General features: G+C 34.9%; 1 pseudogene; it reads right to left on the minus strand.

Moving 5' to 3' along the window:
• Positions 1-2883: 2883 nt before the first annotated feature.
• Positions 2884-17165, minus strand: LOC139883798 (aspartic proteinase-like; annotated as a pseudogene).
• Positions 17166-18674: the final 1509 nt, after the last annotated feature.

Below are 18674 nucleotides of genomic sequence, written 5' to 3' on the forward strand. Positions count from 1 at the left end.
CATCTAGGCCTGATTTAGCTTGCACAGTTAATATGCTTGCTAGTAGCTCTAATCCATCTAAGGAGCATGCTAGTTATGTTAGAAGAATCTTGAGATTTGTGAAACGTAGCTGTGATTATGGCTTGTGGTATGAAAATGGTGGAAAGGGAGAATTGTTGATGTTCTGTGATGCCAGTTATGGAAATGAGGAAAGATGCAGGAGTAGAAGTGGCTATTATAGTAGCTTTGGCTCAGGAATCTTTTCTTGGAGCTCAAAAAGTCAGAAGACTATAGAACAATCAATTATAGAAGCAGAATACATTACAATCAACCTAGCAGCTAAGCAAGCTATATGGATCAAGAAGATTCTGATAGATATTGGAGAGTTGAAAGAATTCTGTGTCCCTATCTATTGTAATTTCCAGTTCTGCAATTTTTATGGCTGAAAATCCAGGTGATCACTTTAAGACAAAGCATGTGAACATCAAGTACCATTTGGTGAGATAGCTGATTGAGAGGAAGGAAATCAGAAAGGTGTATTGCAAGCAAACTTCCAACTTGCAGATATTTTCACTAAGTCACATTAGAAATGAAGATTTGATTTTCTTGTGAAGCTAATTGGAATGCAGTCTCAACTAAACAAAGAAGGAGTTGTTGAAAGAGGTTGTTTAGCTGAGCTTGGATTCCAACAATTCATTGAAAGTTTTGGTTTGCTTGGAACAAAAGAAATTTCAAAAGAAGAAGAAGAGAGCATACTTGCAGATGAAGAAATCGAGCTCTCCAATGAACAAAATGATTAAGGTGGGAATCAAAGCCTTCTTATAAGCATTTCTAAATGAGTTGAAGGTTTCAGAGGTAAAAGAAGCAAAGACAGAGTTGGCTGGAAGCAATGTAAGAAAGGATTAGGAAGATTCAACATTTGTGTTTGTCAGGGATGATTCTGCACATCGTCAGAAGATCAAGGACCTTGGCATTTTTGTACTAAAAGCTAGGGACTTTGTTGACTTTTTTGAAACTTCATTTGGAAACACAAATGACATTTGGCGGACCGAACGTCGCATCGTCGGAGCTCAGGCGACATATCAGAGTGCTGGGGAAGAAGTCGGCAACATTGCTTCATTGTGTAATTCGCCTGCAATTCCCCAGAATGGAAACGCCCAATTCAAAGGTTAGGGTTTCCCGTTTTAGCTACTACAGTGTTCTTTAGACTTTCTGTTTTTAGCTGTCGACAACAATAAATTAGGGTTTGATATTTCTTTCATTGTAGTTGATCAAAACAATCGATTCAAAGCTCTAGATTCACTATATTAGATGCTGCGAATCGAATGGTTAAGTCAATTTCATCGATTAAGTAGTAATGAATAAAATACTTGCTCGATCAAATTGCTTTTTGGGTTTAGCTGTCAGAATTGGGGCTTTTGTATGCAAGGCACTTTTCTTGTTCCGTTTGATTCAGACAAGCTACATTATGCATTTAGAAGTTGTCAAGGAGGTTTTTGCAAATTTTCAGCTCGAGAAGATGAGAATGATCATTGGTTTAGTTCATTTCAGTTCAAAGTCCAGTAGTCATTTAATTTTTCAGAAAAGAAGAAGAAGATATGAAGTTGTAGAATCATTTAGAATAGTATTTAGAAACTTTCTGCAATGGTTTTGCTCATCTGTTATTGCTGCATCTACAAGTCAACTCTAAAGTCAACATTTTGAAGGTTTTGCAGTTTCACTAGTAACCTTTTAACTTGGATGATCAATTCTAAACATTTAGAAGTGGTGAGTAAGAAAGAAACCGATAGGATTTCCATATGGCATTTTCTAGTCTTGTGGTCTCAAAAGCACTTTTTTGCTCACAATTTTCTGAGCTGTATTTTATTCATTTTCAGTATTTGTAAATCGACTTTTATGACGTCTAGGGTAGTTTGAGAGCAATATATAAGCTTTCTAACTTTCTCTTTTCGGTTTATGTTCTTTAATAGTTTTTGCATGAAATCTGCAGATTAGCTACTATAGTTCATTTTTCTTTATTTTTCTTAATTTAAAAGCCTTATTTTACTGTTGCATTGGTATTGAGTGATTACCCTAGAACTAAAATCGAAATCAAATTAATTTTTTAGGATCCAAACACTTTAGATTCCAATGTTTAGCCTCAGATTCAAATCAAACTATTGCACTTATTAGATTATCAGGTTCTTAGTTACAAGATTTTCAAAGTTTGTGATCTGATATTGTTCTATGTTGATGTGAAACTTTGTTTTATTGCTTGTGCTTGTGTTTCTTTCTGGTTAGAGGTACAGGTGCTTCCATAAAAAACTTCCCGGTCTTATAGACTCCAAAATTATTTCCAGAAAAAATCCTTCTCTTATCTACCTCACAAACGCCTTATCAAACTTTTTGCACCTCAATAGGAAACCTACTCGCCTTAAATCCATTCCTGTAATAGGTCCTCTACCCCTGACTTCTTCCCCAATTGATTCAAATGTTTCTCGTTTGGAATCTGAATCTGACATTAAAAGACGCTATAAATTCCTTTGTTTCTCGGACATCAGTCTCCCACCTCCAAACATTGAGGAAGAAGTTAAGGTTGTAATCGATTTCAGATTAAAAAATGATTTGATTTTGAAAGATAGTTATTTATTCAGAGACAGTTGCTAAAGCCACGAAAGTTTTACAAGAAGATTAATCAGTTCGTTCTCTTCGCAGTTGGTCTTTTGGCATTTCGGTGGCTGCATCTTTTAGTTTTTTTGCTCTTTCCTTTGTTTTTTGCTTGTTTTGTTTGGTTGTTTTTTTGTCTTTTGTTGGTGCCCTTTGTGGTCGTGGCCTCTGTTGGGTCTCTTGTATCAAAAAACATATATATTTCTAGCTAGGCCTTATCTTCTAGTGCAAGGTGCAAGCAACAGCTCGAAATCAATCTTATCTTCCGATGCCAGCAGACCCTGGAATCCTTGATTTCAGTGGCATTGTTATTTTGTCCTTATAGGGACTGTCTTGTATATTTTCCTATAAATAATTTACATTGTATTCATTCAATAAAATCAATAAAAATCTAGTTTATCATTACTTATAGCAAGGAAATATAAAACCATCAGTCTTTATTGTTAGTGTGGATTCTCTTTTTCAAGTTAATGAACTATTTACTTACTATAAACTACTAAACGTGAGAGACATGGTAAAGATAATTACTCGACGTTAATGTCAATCACTTTGGAAAGATTCTTAAACTTTTATCTTACACATGTCAATCACATTAATCGTAGCTATCATCATAAGTTTAGAAGCTGGAATTTTTATTAATAACAAAACTAAGAATCACTCAAGAAAATTTAAATGCACCCATTGTCTACCGATTACATGCACAAGCATACAAAATCTGGAGTCTGGATGATTACATAGAAATTTAAAATTCAACGAAATTAATGACCCTGTCCTTGGTTCCACTTTGTTTTAGGTGATCCTGGATCCAAATCACCACCGTCTCACAGTTGTGCACATAAGATCGTCTTTAATTGATTATCCACTCACGTTTTCCTTTGGGACTACTTGTTTAATCATCCCAGAGCTGGAAAAGAAAAAAAAAATAAACACAAAAAACTGTTTTTTTTCAGGTTGTTTAGTGCATCATCATTTATCTATTGCCGGTATTAGCAATAATATTTGGACTAATTGGTGTATTATCTCAAAATGAATGGACGTTTTATAACTCTTCGATGTAATGCTTACTGGTTAAGGTTCAGTAATGATTTACATTTACAACAGATGAATAAAACCTAAAAAATTATGAGATGCATTAAGGTGGTAAAGAAGTAAATGTGGTAGATCAATGATATCCTGACCTTGCAAACGGAGTGCATAATCCAAGCTGCGAGCAAACTTGGTCCGGTTGTACCTACAGGCCAATGGAAAATATATATAAATACGTTGAGCATTTATTTCTCTGCTATGTTGATTTCTTAAAAGAGATCAAATGAATATAAGTTCAAAAGTAACGTTAAGAAACATTCATACTCCAGATACTAAGAGATCCCAAATTAGTTCTCCGTACTGAGAAACGACTTCTTTGCATTCTGTACTGACAACCTCTTCTGCTCGGATTGCGTGGTGTATTTCAGTTACAAAAGCCTGAAAAACTGTCCTTCATTAGAAAACATCCTACAGCAATGAATTGTATGGGACTAAACAAGACAGTTCAATAAACCTGAGAGTCTACATGGATACTACAGGGCAAAAACAGTTCAAATATATTCATACCGTTGGACCAACAAGGAAGGATGTTCCTGAATCAACAATTGCAGCACACCCTTCGGCACAGATGTCTGAAATAATAACATATAAAATCTTGTGGTTTCTAAATAAGCAATCGGTCAGCATGGTCTTTCAGATTTCACATAAACTTCTGTTACTCACCAGTTGATTGGTCTGCAGTAAGCACATCCCCCATATTGAACTGTAAAACAGATTTGGAGATAAAAACAATAAGTTTGCCGTTCCAAGGAAAACACAATACAGCAAGGAGATGAGAGCCAGATACAATAATTCCAAGTGACACGTACTTGCCACTAGCCCTTTTCAGTTACCGGAACGTATGTATGCTTTCCCCTGAAATGCTTCTTATCAACACCACCAAAAACTATCTCCCCTCCTTCATCAGCATCTGGATCCCCACTAAGCCAGAAGGAGAATACCTCATCACTTACAAGTCCTTGATTCACCATATTGTACCTGCATACCATTACAAATCCGACAAGTCATTGTTGTATCAGAATCAGAGAGATGTTATACACATTAATAGGATAAGATCTACCGTAGCTTTTAAGAAGGAACTCAAAAATGAAGAAAGAAGTATATATACCATACTGGGGTGGCATTCCCCACAGAAATTTCTTGAAAGCCTAGCCCAAGAATTCCATCAAACTTTGCCAATAGAAAACTCAGACTCCCTTGTTTTGTGGCTTCAATGAAAACCTGAAAAACAAAACTATTTATTTAATAAATCATGAACCGCCGACAAACTAATTGATTTTAACTAGAAATAGGACAAGAAGCCACCTGGTTCTTGACAACAAAATCTCCAACTTCAAGGTTGTCTTCACTGAAGTAACCAGATATTGTTCCAGGTCGAGAATTTATCTCACAAGATTTTCCTGCAATGCAGCATCAAATTGACTATTTTTCGCTGTGTTCCATTCCAACATGCATACACAACCATCGAAAAAGAGTTTCATTACCAATCTTGGTATTGATAGACAGCTCTGAATCGATCCTTACAACAAGAAAGATGACACAGACACTATCCAAGAATAATTAGAAAAATAGAACAAAATTTGTGACTGAAGGAATCTAATCTACAGAAAGAAAATCGATGATCAATGCTTTCATGATTTGATTTGATGATAAAATACTTAATCTAGAAGTTTCCTCACAGTATCTAAGGGTTTGGAATCCTAAAAATAGCTAAGGTTGGGATAGATTGTGGTTTTCCTAAGTACCAAATGCAGAAAAGTAAAGGTTTTTGAAATTGGAAAAATGTAGATGATGAACTTGAAGTTTCAGATCTCATTCATAGCTCATAAAGAAAACAATACAATTTAAGGACTTTATATATCAGTCTAATTTGAAACCTATACTTCATTAAGCTGAAATTACCATTTCTGGAAATAAATGCTGACATGTAAAAACTAGAAGAAAAAGTAATATTTGGTTTTGGGACCACAAGCTAATATGTTGCCAACTAGCAGGTTTCACTCAGTTTTCTAGGCCACTACTCATTCTCAAAGCTTTTAATCCTTCAGTTAAGTAAAATGGTAACTTGTAACTGTAAAAACTTTTTCTTCTTCTTCAAAATCGGTAGATCAATCTTCAAAATGTTTGAAGGTTGATTTTGGAGTTGACTTCTGTTTTAGGCATGATCAATGATGGTTACCATTGTAGAAAACTTCTAAATACTACATCAAATGATTCTACATCTTCACTTCTTCAATATCTTAACTGGAAATTAAAATGACTATTGGACTTGTTTGAACTTCAACTGAAATGACCTATGGCAATGGCAATTCTCATCTTCTCATAGTAAAAACTTGCAGAAATCTCCATAATAACTTCTAAATGCATAATGTAGCTTCACTGGATTGAAAGGACAAGAAATGTATCCAACATACAAAATCCCTAAATTTTAGCGGCAAACTCAAGAACACAGCTAATCAAACTTGCAAATTATTCATTACTACTTAATCGATGAAATTGACTTAACCATTCGATTCGCACCATCTAATATACTGAATCTAGAGCTTTGAATTGATTGTTTTGATCAACTACAACGAAAGAACTATCAAACCCTAGTTTATTCTTCGACAGACCAAAAGGGAAACTTGAAAAACACTATAGCATTGTCAAAACGGGAAACCCTAACCTCTGGATTAGACATTTTGATTTCAGGGAATTGGAGACGAATTGCACAATGAGGCGTTGTTGACAACCTGTTCCTGAGTATTTTGGCATATCACCTGAGCTCCGATGATGCGTCGTCCGGTCCGCCCAAACGTCATTTGCATTCTCAGTTGACAAAGTTTTAGAATATCTGCAACATCCTCTAGGTTTCTCCTAGTGATAATAAGGTCCTCAAATTCTTCATGATGTGCACTTGAGTTCAATCCTGTAACAGTACTCTTCTTTTTCTCTGCATTGCCTTAATCAATTCTGGACCCATCACCGACGTCCAGTTTCAGTCAAGAATTGTTGTAAATCTTTTTGAACACCTCGAGAAATGTCTCCCTTCTCCACAAGATCCCTGATGTAATGGTACTTAACTAACATGTGTTTTGTTCTCAAGTGATCACCAAGATTTTCAACCATGGAAATTGCTGCACTAGAATCACAATAAATGGTGACTTTCTTCTACTTCAATTCACAAATGTCTGTTAATATCTTCTTAATCCATTCTACTTGTTTTGCTGCCAAGTTAACTGCAACTTATTCAGCCTCTGCAGATGATTGAGCCACAATTGTTTGGTTCTTTGAGCTCCAACAGAAAATGCCAGAGCCAAAACTACAGCAATAATCACTCCTACTCATGCATTTCTCTCCATTTGCATAGCTAGCATCACTGAATGTCATCAATTCACTACTTTCTCCCCTTTCAAATCAAATTCTAAGCTCGAAATTGTACTTCACATATCTGAGAATTCTTCTTACATACACATCATGTTGTTTGGATGGATTAGCATTGTAACAGGACATCATGTTAACTGTACAAGCTTGTGGCGCCCAACTTCCGACCCCTAATCGAGACGGAAGACATGGCCACTTGTGCCTTATTCTTTATAATAAAAGGATATATTAAAGATAAAGATATCCAATTTATTACAACAAGTACACATATCATAACATTTGTTCAGCGGAAGCATAATTCGTAATTAATAGTACACAATAATAGTAGATGACGTGATAAAGCCCTAAATGCCAAAGTTGCCAAGAGCCCGACCTTATTCTGAAAGCGGAATGGTGATTGAAAATAGCTGCCGAAGTAGACTCCTTACTACTGATCAATCTGGAGAAAATAATAATTTTTGTAGAAATCCGTAAGCTAATTGCTTAGTGAGAATCATTATAATATCATTATGTTTTCTTAATAGTAATCAACAATATAAATAAATCATTTTATAATAAATGATTTTTCTCATAATTTAAATAATTTAACAATAAAATATTTATCTTAAGATTATTATTTCTGAAAACAACAGAAATATTTATGAACCCTTATCAGTGAAAACCGATGGGAGATTTTCTACAGTAGTAGCTAGCTACCGTAGTGATCTACCTATCACGCGGTACGTAAACATGTACCAATTAACCAAATATGGTGTACCATTTGCGCAAACTAAACACGGGTCATTCCTTCGAGACCTGGCACTTTCGTACTGATCATTCCTTCGAGATCAGTTTAAAACGGTGTAATTTGGGTTCTTATACTTAAATAACTTTATATTATCTCAATGTATATAAATTTAATGTATGATATTGGAAACTTATATATAGTTTTTCTAAACTATATTTATAATCATGAGTAATCAATTTCGTTATTTGAAGGTCTCCAAGCATCTACGGCAATTTAGTTTTTAAAATAAATATGCCATACCAAGGAAATCGTAAAAATCATAAATCATGCAAAGGTAATAAGTATGGCATAGTAGTCTTAAAGCAATCATCAATTATATACGTATAACATACTATAATGACATTATAATAAAACTCACAGTATATTCGTCGAATTGTCTTTGCCTCGATCCTCTTGATTTATCGACCTATTGACATCGATAATTTATTAACATACATTCTAAGCTAATGACGTAGAAATAAAATGCTACAAATGATTTTCTCGTACGTCTCGCGTGTTAGATTTCTTCTACACGATTTAATTAATTAGTTAGTCACTATCGAGAAATATTTATTTTAACGAATAAATATTTTATTTAAAATTTACAAGTTAACAAATAAAATTTTCCAGAATTAATTTTATAAGAAATTAGTTTATTTCTCTCGTGAAAAGATTTATTTAATTCATCAATATTTATCTTATAATCATTTCTATAATTTAATTAAATACTTATATAATAGAAAAATATTTTAAAAATCACATAATATTCCAAATAGTTAAAATAATATTCTATCATTTTCACATAATTTTATAATACTGAGATATTACTTTAAATAAATTTGAAAACACTTAATTACATTTGAACTATTCTTATAACTTTAATTAACTCAGAAATTCAAATAAAATAAATCCGTTTTCGAAAATTCTAAATTTTTGATATTACGTTCAAAATAATATATATAACTTACTGTAAAACTTTCATAGGTTCGGAACATATATTTTAGGTTATATTAGGTTCGAAAGTCAAATATATTACTTTAGGGTTTAAAACAGGGTCGTAATTAGGTTCGAGTCAGTGAAATGACCAGTATAGCCTTTGACTTAAAACTGACGCGGTGGAAATTTTGTAATTTTGTAAAACAAGTAAGGGTATGAAAGTCTTTTAATACAGGTGCGGATAATTAAAATCAAACCGATCTGATACAATTTGAATTAAACCGAATTGAACCGAAAGAACCGATTTTAATACTGTGAAAAGACAATTTAACCTTTGACTTTTATTTGACCGGAAAAATACGCGTTGATACTTTTGTAAATACTTTAAAATTAAAAGGGCAAAAGGGTCATTTAACAATAAAATCGATTTTTACTGATCGGCTATAAAAAGGATTGGACCGGTCGGTCCAATCACTTCTTCTTCTTCTTCCCCGGACAGCCCTCTCTCTCCTCTCCCCCGATCTCTCTCTGCTCGACAGCGGTTACGCCGTTTCCGGCGGCCTCCGGTCTCAACCCAGGTACCGGTCGACTCGGTTTGACACGAGGAACACGAATCTCAGGTTAGTTTTCGCCAATTCTTCTCCGTTCGTCTTTAATTTCAATTTTTAGGTTTCGGGTAAATTTTTCTAAATCATCGAATTAAGTCCTAATTCGTTAGTATTTTAATCTATGATGATTGGGGATGGTTTCTACACTAAAAATCGATCGAATTACATGCAGGAAGGCTTTTGATTTTTACCTCACAGATTCCGGCCAACTCGATTTCGTCGGCTTTGACTCGGTTCCGCTCACAAGGGGTCGACGATGCTTCCTGGCTGTCAACTCGGGTCAGACTCGGTCGACTCAGTTTCGACGCAGGTATAACTCGGTCGCGACTTAGTGATTTCCGGCCATCAAATCGGTATACCTCGTTTATGAAGAATGATCCCTACTGTCTCTAGTATAACATAGTTGAATTTGGGAACATTCTGGGAATTTCGAATTTTGGGCAGTAGGTTAATTAAGCAAATTTGTGTAATTAGACTGTTATTTCTCCGTAGGCTGTTACGGAAGATATTTGAGCTGTGTTTCTGAGTAAATAAAATTGTGAATTGGCTGTATTTTGCTTGAATGAAAGAAAGAATATAATGGTTGTATGCTTGTTGTTGCTTGCTGTGGAAACAATGGCGAAACGGAGAGGAAGTATATATGAATGAGTGTTGCATTATTAGTGAATGTGTGTTCACGTGAGTGAATGAGTGAGTGAAAGACAGTGTAGTGTAGTGTTAGGTTAGTGTAGTATAGGTAGAGTAGAAAATGAGAGAATAGAGCGTCGGTAACCGAAAGTTGAATTAAATTAACTTTCCGTTCCGTCACGAACACATATATAAATATAAAATATATCGGGTATTATACTCGATATGCAATGTAAGTAAAATACCTATAATTATTTATCGAAAATAAAAATAAAAAAAAATTACGGCTAACTCTCTCGATAAAATACTACGTGGGAAAAATAAAAATAATACGGCTAGATAGAATATTTATTATATTTCGAAACATATTAGGTTACGGGCGTTACAAAGCTAAATCTGGCCTAGAAGCACATAGGTACATTAAGGAACCTATCATGCTTCTGTAAGTAGTGCAATCAAATTCCTCACCTCCCTTAGTCTGTTCCAGCTTCAATTGTGTCTCTATTGGCGTTGAAATCTCTTTACAATCCTCCATATTGAACTTCTTAATCATCTCTTCAGCATATTTCTTCTGGTGAATGAACACTCCATCATCTGTCTGCTCTATCTCTAGGCCAAGAAAGTACTTCATTTCACCAAGATCTGTCATTTTGAACTCTGCCATCATCAACCTCTTAAATTCATTAACAATTTTTTCTATCGTGCCAATGATCAAAAGATCATCAACATATAGAGAACATATCAACTTGTCTTTTCCTTGAAACTTGGTGTACAAGGTAGCTTCACTTGGACTTCTTTTAAATCCATTCTCCCTCATATAGGTGTTAATCCTTGAAAACCATGCCCTTGGAGCCTGTTGCAATCCATATAAGGCCTTGATCAACTTGTAAACCTTGTGCTCTTGTCTTGGAATGATGAAACCTTCAGGTTGCTTAATGTAGACTTCTTCTTCAAGCTTTCCATTGAGAAAATCACTCTTCACATCCATTTGGAGGATCTTTCAGCCTTTGTTTGCAGTCAAAGTAATGAGTAATCTAATTATGTCAAGTCTTGCAATTGTAGCACATGTCTCCTCATAGTCAAAACCATATTCTTTCTTATATCCTCTCACAACCAACCTTGCCTTATATCTGTTGATTGATCCATCAGCATTGAGCTTGGTTCTAAACACCCATTTAGTGTCTATTACCTTTGATTTCTCTGTTGGCCTTTCATACAAGATCCATGTACCATTTTCTTCTATAGCCTGCATCTCCTCCTTCATTGCATCTTGCCATTTTGCAATTCTTTCAGCTTGCTTGAAGGTCCTTGGTTTAGTGTTAACTGTCATTACTTCTTCCATTTCGTCATTAGGAAAATCCTATGCAATGCATTTAAATTTAAGTATATCTAGATTTGGTGCTGGTTGTGACTTTTCATAGATGGACTTTAAGCTTTTCCTGCTCTTTGGCTGCATATCCTCTGGTGTTGTTGTGTCTATGTCTGTTGCTTGTGTTCCTGGATCACTTGGACTGCTTCCATTGCTCTAAGGTGCTCCTCTTGAATCTAGAGATTCAGGAACTCCATCATTGTTGCTTTGATTGTCTCCTCCTTCTAGTGCATTCAACAATGGTGTAACAGCATCATTTTCTCCTCCTGAGAATGGTTCAAGACTAGATTGAGCACCTGTATCATCAAACAAAGGGTCAGAAGCAGTTTGCCTAGGTGAGTTTCCATCATGAGAAGAAAGCTCACTTAGGACTTCATCAATAACAATATCCTGCATTGGTACATTTTATAAACACTCTTCTAGATTCTCTCGTTGTTGGTTCACTCCAAGGCCACTCAATATTCTCATAAAATCTTGCACTTGCAGCAATAATCATCTCATTCTTAATTGGATCAAATATTTTATAGCCACTAGCATTAGAACTGTAGCCCATCATGACACCTTTTATTACCTTTTCAGACATTTTATGCCTCTTCTTTTCTGATATATGAGTATATGCAATACAACCAAACACTCTAAGGTGACTAACTTTAGGCTTAAATTCAAACAACATCTCAAATGGAGTTTTTCCTTTCAAGGATTTTGTTTGCAACCTGTTTTAGATGTAAGAAGCTATGTTACATGCTTCTGCTAGAACTTCCTAGGAACATTCATGGCAAACATCATGGATTTTCCCATCTCTACTAATGTTCTATTCTTCCTCTCTAAAACTCCATTCTGTTGAGGTATGTAAGCAACAGAAAATTGTTGGAATATCCCTTCTTTCTCACAGTATTCTTGCATGATCTTTGATGTATACTCTTCACCGCTATCACTTTTTGAGACATCTTATCTTTGTTCCACATTTGATTCAGCATCTACTCTCCACTTCTTAAACATCCTAAATACTTGATCTTTAGTTTTGATGAAATACACCCAAAAATATCTTATGTAATCATCTATGAACTCCACATAATATCTGTTTCCACTAATTGAAAGGATCTCAATAGGTCTAGATACATCTGTATGGACTATTTACAGCTTCTCAATTGATCTCCAAGTACTTAAAGGAAAACTTCCAACATGGCTTTTAGCTTTCTCACATGGTTCATAAATCTTTTGCTTCAATCTGTTATACAGCTTTGAAATTCTTCTAACCACTTCATTCTTCTGTATTGAGACAATGTTGTCTAGATTAATATGTCCTAATCTCCTATGCCATAGTTAAGTTAACTATGTCAATGTTCCAGCAAAGAAGGAACCTTCAACTTCCAACATCTGTATTTTGAACATCTTGTTGACTTGAGGAACTCTATGCACCAATTCTCTTTCGGCATTGAAAATCAGACATTCTCCATCTTCAAAGTATACGGCATACTTCTTTTCCAGTAATTGACCTACACTTATCAAGTTTTAGTCCAATTCTAGAATGAAGTATATATCTTCTAGGACAAGATTTCCCTTCTTAGTCTCCAACTCCACGGTTCCTTTCCCTTCAGCATGAGCCATTACACCATTTTCAAAGTTCATAGCCACACTTATTCCATCTGTCTTCTCAATTTTTGAAAGCATCCTCCCTCGTAGACATATGATTGGAACAACTACTGACAATGATCCAGCTACTCTCTTTCTCATTTTTCTTTGACACATAACAAACTTCCACCACAAATGCACTTTCTTCTAGTTCTGAACCTTCTCCACCATACCTTTGGCTATTCTGAGAGCTTCCAGGACTTTGGTTTATAGTGTTTAAGGCTTTTGGGACTCCTACAAGTGTTTGTGGCATTTTAGGTTTGGTCGGGGGCTATTTTGTTGAGTGTGACCTATCTGAAGGTAATTTAGGGCTGGCAGACTGGTTTGAGGATTTGGAAATGATATGTGGGGAGTTATGGGTTGCCATTGTGTCATTCGAGGGTTAGTTGAGCTTACAGCATAGTTGACAGGGTATTGGTTAGGATTATTTTGCACCGAGGATTGGCCTAATAGGATAAATTTTGGATTGGTGTTAAAATTTTGGTATTGGTAACTCTGACTTTGCATAGGATGGATTGGTGAATTCCTTTTGTAGAATCTGCTGTTAGGATCTTGATGCTCATTTGCCTATTTATCATAGAAAACATGTTCTGTATGTCCCTTCTTCCCACAGTAATTGCAGACAACTAAACTATGCCAAAAACAGCTATTTTCAGAGTGATTAGTATCTTTGTAGTGTTTGCATTCAGGAAACTATCCTCAGGTGATTGGCTTTGCATATTCTGGCCAAACTGACCTCTTCTGAATCCTCTTCCTCAATTTGGCCTCCAAGTGTTGAAGCTTTGTTGCTGATATGGTTGATTCTGGTAATTCTAGAACCTTCGTTGATACTATGGTTGGCTTTGGTATTGTGGGAACTGAATCTGTTGTGGTTGGAATGGTTGTTGTTGGTTTTGATAGATTGGCAAGGGTTGAGATTGGTTTTGATATGTCTAATAGGCTTGAGCTGGCTGTTGTTGAAAAATTTAAGTCACAGGATAGCTGGACTGACTTTATTGAGACTGCAATTGATTCTCAACTTGTGCTTGTGTCTGATTTTGGTTAACTGTAGCTTGAGTTTGGACTATCAGGATTGTAGTGCTTGGAAATTGGAGGATTCTCAGCAACTCTGAATCTCTCACTCCTAAACACAACTTCTTCCCTCTCCTCCTTAGCTCCATACCTATTCTCATGTACTTCTAATGCATTCCAAAAATCTTTCAAAATCACCAACTCAAGATCTTTACTATATTCTCTATCCAACAAAGACACCACATATTCAAATCTCCAAGGCATTCTCTCCATCAATCTTTCTATCATCTTTGCTCACTCCAACATCATAATGCTTCATTTGATGAATCAAAGTCATAAAACTACCTCTAGCTTCTCCAACAGACTCTTCATCCTTCATTCTAAAATCATCATATTGCTTTTCTAACTTCCTGCCTTTAAACTTCTTAGATAACACTTATCCCTCATATTCTACCTTAAGAGTCTCCCAAATCTCCTTAGAGCTCTCACAGCTAGCAATCTTCCTCAAAACACTAAGATCTATAGCACTTCTTAATAGAATTTGTGTTCTCCTATCCTTTTCTATCTTATCTGCTCTACTTTCCTCTGTTCCTCACTAAGATATTGTAAAGTCCTACCAGCCGGTATTTCTGGAACACCATTCTCTACCACATCTCTCAGACCTAAAACCTCTAAATAATCTCTAGTTATAATAGTCCACATGTCAAAATCATCTCCTGTGAACTTAACTAGATTGTTGCTCATATCTTGTTGTTGAAATGGATTCACCAACGTCATCTCGTCGTCTCTAATCCCCTCAAGAATGTGCCACTCTGATACCACTGATAGACAACTCTGAATCAATCCTTACAGCAAGAAGGATGACACAGACACTATCCAAGAACAATTGGAAAAATAGAACAAAGCTTGTGACTGAAGGAATCTAATCTACAAAAAGAAAATCGATGATCAATGCTTTCATGATTTGATTTGATGATGAAATACTAAATCTAGGGGCTTCCTCACAGTGTTTAAGGGTTTGGAATCCTAAAAATAGTTAAGGTTGGGATAGATTTTGGTTTTCCTAAGTACCAAATGTAAAAAAGTAAAGGTTTTTGAAACTGGAAAAATATAGATGATGAACTTGAAGTTTCAGATCTCATTCATAGCTCATAAAAAAAACAATACAACTTAAGGACTTTATATATCAGTCCAATTCGAAACCTATACATCATTAAGCTAGAATTACAATTTCTGGAAATAAAATGATGACATGTAAAAACTAGAAGAAAAGGTAAAACAAGCTAATATGTTGCCAACTAACAGGTTTCACTCAGTTTTCTAGACCACTACTCCTTCTCAAAGCTTTTAATCCTTCAATTAAGTAAAATGGTAACTTATAGCTATAAAAACTTCTTCTTCTTCTTCAAAATCTGTAGATCAATCTTCAAAATGTTTGAAACCTGTTATGTTGCGAACTATAAGGTTTCACTCAGTTTTCTAGGCCACTACTCCTCAAAGCTTTTAATCCTTCAATTAAGTAAAATGGTAACTTGTAGTTGTAAAAACTTCTTCTTCTTCTTCAAAATCTGTAGATCAATCTTCAAAATATTTGAAAGGTTGACTTTGGAGTTGACTTCTATTTCATGCATGATCAGTGATGGTTACCATTGTAGAAAACTTCTAAATACTACATCAAATGATTCTACATCTTCACTTCTTTAATATCTTAACTGGAAATTAAAATGACTATTGGACTTGTTTGAACTTCAACTGAAATGACCTATGGCAATGGCAATTCTCATCTTCTCATAGTAAAAACTTGCAGAAATCTCCATAATAACTTCTAAATGCATAATGTAGCTTCACTGGATTGAAAGGAACAAGAAATGTATCCAACATACAAAATCCCCAAATTTTAGCGGCAAACTCAAGAACACAGCTAATCAAACTTGCAGATTATTCATTACTACTTAATCGATGAAATTGACTTAACCATTCGATTCGCAGCATCTAATATAGTGAATCTAGAGATTTGAATCGATTGTTTTGATCAACTACAACGAAAGAACTATCAAACCCTAGTTTATTCTTTGACAAACCAAAAAGGAAACTTGAAAAATACTATAGCATTGTCAAAATGGGAAACCCTAACCTTTGAATTAGGCATTTTGATTTCAGGGAATTGGAGACGAATTGCACAATAAGACGTTGTTGCCAACCTGATCCTGAGTATTTTGGCATATCGCCTGAGCTCCGATGATGCGTCGTCCTGTCCGTCAAACGTCATTTGCATTCTCAGTCTACGAAGTTTCAAGAAATGTCTACAGCATCCTTTAGGTTTCTCCTAGTGACACCAAGATCCTCAACTTCTTCACGATGTGCACTTGAGTCCAATCCCGCAACAGTACTCTTCTTCTCCGCATTGCCTAAATCGATTCAGGACCCATCACCGGCGGTCAGTTTCAGTCCAGAATTGCTGAACTTCTTTTTGAACACCTCGAGAAAGACTTTTGCAGCAATCTTTCCCGAGACAACACCATGATTGTCCAATTTCTTCTTTGCAAGCTTTATTAGCTGACTTCTTCTTCCTCTTTGTTGTTTCACCTTTCAACTCAGTCCTAGCATTGATCAAGGTCTCGAATATTTCTTAATATGCAGGCCTCACGAAACAAGCAACTTCAACAAGTATATGTACTAGATCGGCCTGACTTCTATTTTGCATGGAAATAGCATGCAAGATGTGTACCATAATCAGTTACAATGAATCAAATAACCAAATTAGTATGAATGAGTGCAAATTAAGAAAATGGAGCATATATATATAGCTTACAGAGAGGTAACATTTTGATGATGGAACCCAGAGGTTGGAACTTCCAGTATCGAATATGACAGTGAAGTTTCGTGGCGACGTCCCAATATCAATTACTCCATAATACTGAGGATCCAAATAGTCCTTGAGAGGTTCGATTGAAGAAGCAATTCCCATATGAGGCAAACCCTCAAAGTAACCACTTCTAGCCAATAAGGCAGCACTAAAACTCTCAAGATCGAGAGGCCTTTTCTTCAAACCTATTCTCACTAGCCCCAAACAGGATGTGGAGAGTAGCGAGCATGTCAATACCCATAAAAAGAGACAAGTTGAAAGAATTTCGTTCCCCATCGCACGAATTATAATGCTGCAAGAAATTAAAGTTATTAGAAGAAATGGGAAAAAGAAATGGAATGAATTAAAACACCATCACAACTCCATGTAAAGTCTCAGTCAGCTTAAAACTCAGGTCTTTTACAGCAATGTACGTACAGAAGCAAGTATGTTAAGATCACAAACAAGTAAATAAATTAGGAAAATAGAAAGATAGAAGAATAGCTACAGTACAAAGACTCAATGATCACGAATTTAATTTGAAAAAAGATGAAACCTTTCGAGAAGCTACTGAATACTTTAGCTAATTAAAAACTGGAACTTGATAGGAGGAATTTCCACAAAACTGAGAATGGAGAATTTCCAGTGGAGAGAAGTTGTTTCATTTACTCTGTTGTTTGTTTTATACTTATTTCTTTTTTTTTTACTTTGGTATACTTATTTCTACAACAACATTTTTGCTATATATAATGTGCTCCGTTAAAATGATAGGTCTATAATTTTCGGATCTAGTTATGAGAGACATAATCGATAATAAGTAATAAAGAAAGTATAAAGATGAAGAAGTAACGACAAAAAGTCTATAGTCTAAAAATCTTAATTAGATTTAGACTTTAGACTTTATTACTATTATCTAAACTGATAGGTATTTATAATAGTGGACATTGACTCTAAATTAGAAATAAAACTCAAATAGGAAACATACTTCTAATTGAGAGACCAGACTCTAAATAAAAAAATAATAATATTAAAATAGACTCCTAATAAATATTGAACTATTTTACATTCATAACATCACTCCCCTCCTGGAGATCAAACTTGTCCTCAAGTTCAAAGCGTAGAGAAAAACCTTGAGATACTCCCATGAAGATAGAATTTGAATCATGCCGTCCACCTCCAGGATCATCAAAAGTATGCCAAAATTTGTAGAAATCAATACAGAGACTTTGCGATATATTTTTCCTCGATCTGAACAAAACACAACATATATCGTCACCAAATCTAGACTCTTAAGGACAATATAACGGGAGAAAGACTTCTGCAACTTTGCACTGCCCGAATCAACAACCATGCAACTTTTTAAAGTATCCAAATCATTGTTAAAGGGCCTCGTCGCAATAGGAGAAAAATCAGATGACACAATCTCAATTAAAGGTACATCACCTTTGTACGCAACTAGTCAGTGGGCCCGTCCGTTGGACGGAAAGGCCGTACCTTTGAAAATTAATATTTTAAATATATCATATAATACTTATTTGTATTAAACATTATTAAATATATGTCAAATACTATATCAAAATGGAATTATTTTAACTTTATATCAATTATAATTATTTTGATTTTATTTCAAAATCTACAATCCTATTAGAATCAAAATTTTATTTTGTTTTCAAAATAATAAACATAGCAAAAAGTAAAAATTACATATCAAGATTTAATTTGATAATAAAATTTATAATTGCATCTAATCAATTCAATTTTTCTTATTATTTGAAATATAAGATATGTTCATTTTAATTAAGAATA

This window comes from Rutidosis leptorrhynchoides, unplaced genomic scaffold (genome assembly GCF_046630445.1).
Source record: "Rutidosis leptorrhynchoides isolate AG116_Rl617_1_P2 unplaced genomic scaffold, CSIRO_AGI_Rlap_v1 contig453, whole genome shotgun sequence".
Taxonomy (NCBI): domain Eukaryota; kingdom Viridiplantae; phylum Streptophyta; class Magnoliopsida; order Asterales; family Asteraceae; genus Rutidosis; species Rutidosis leptorrhynchoides.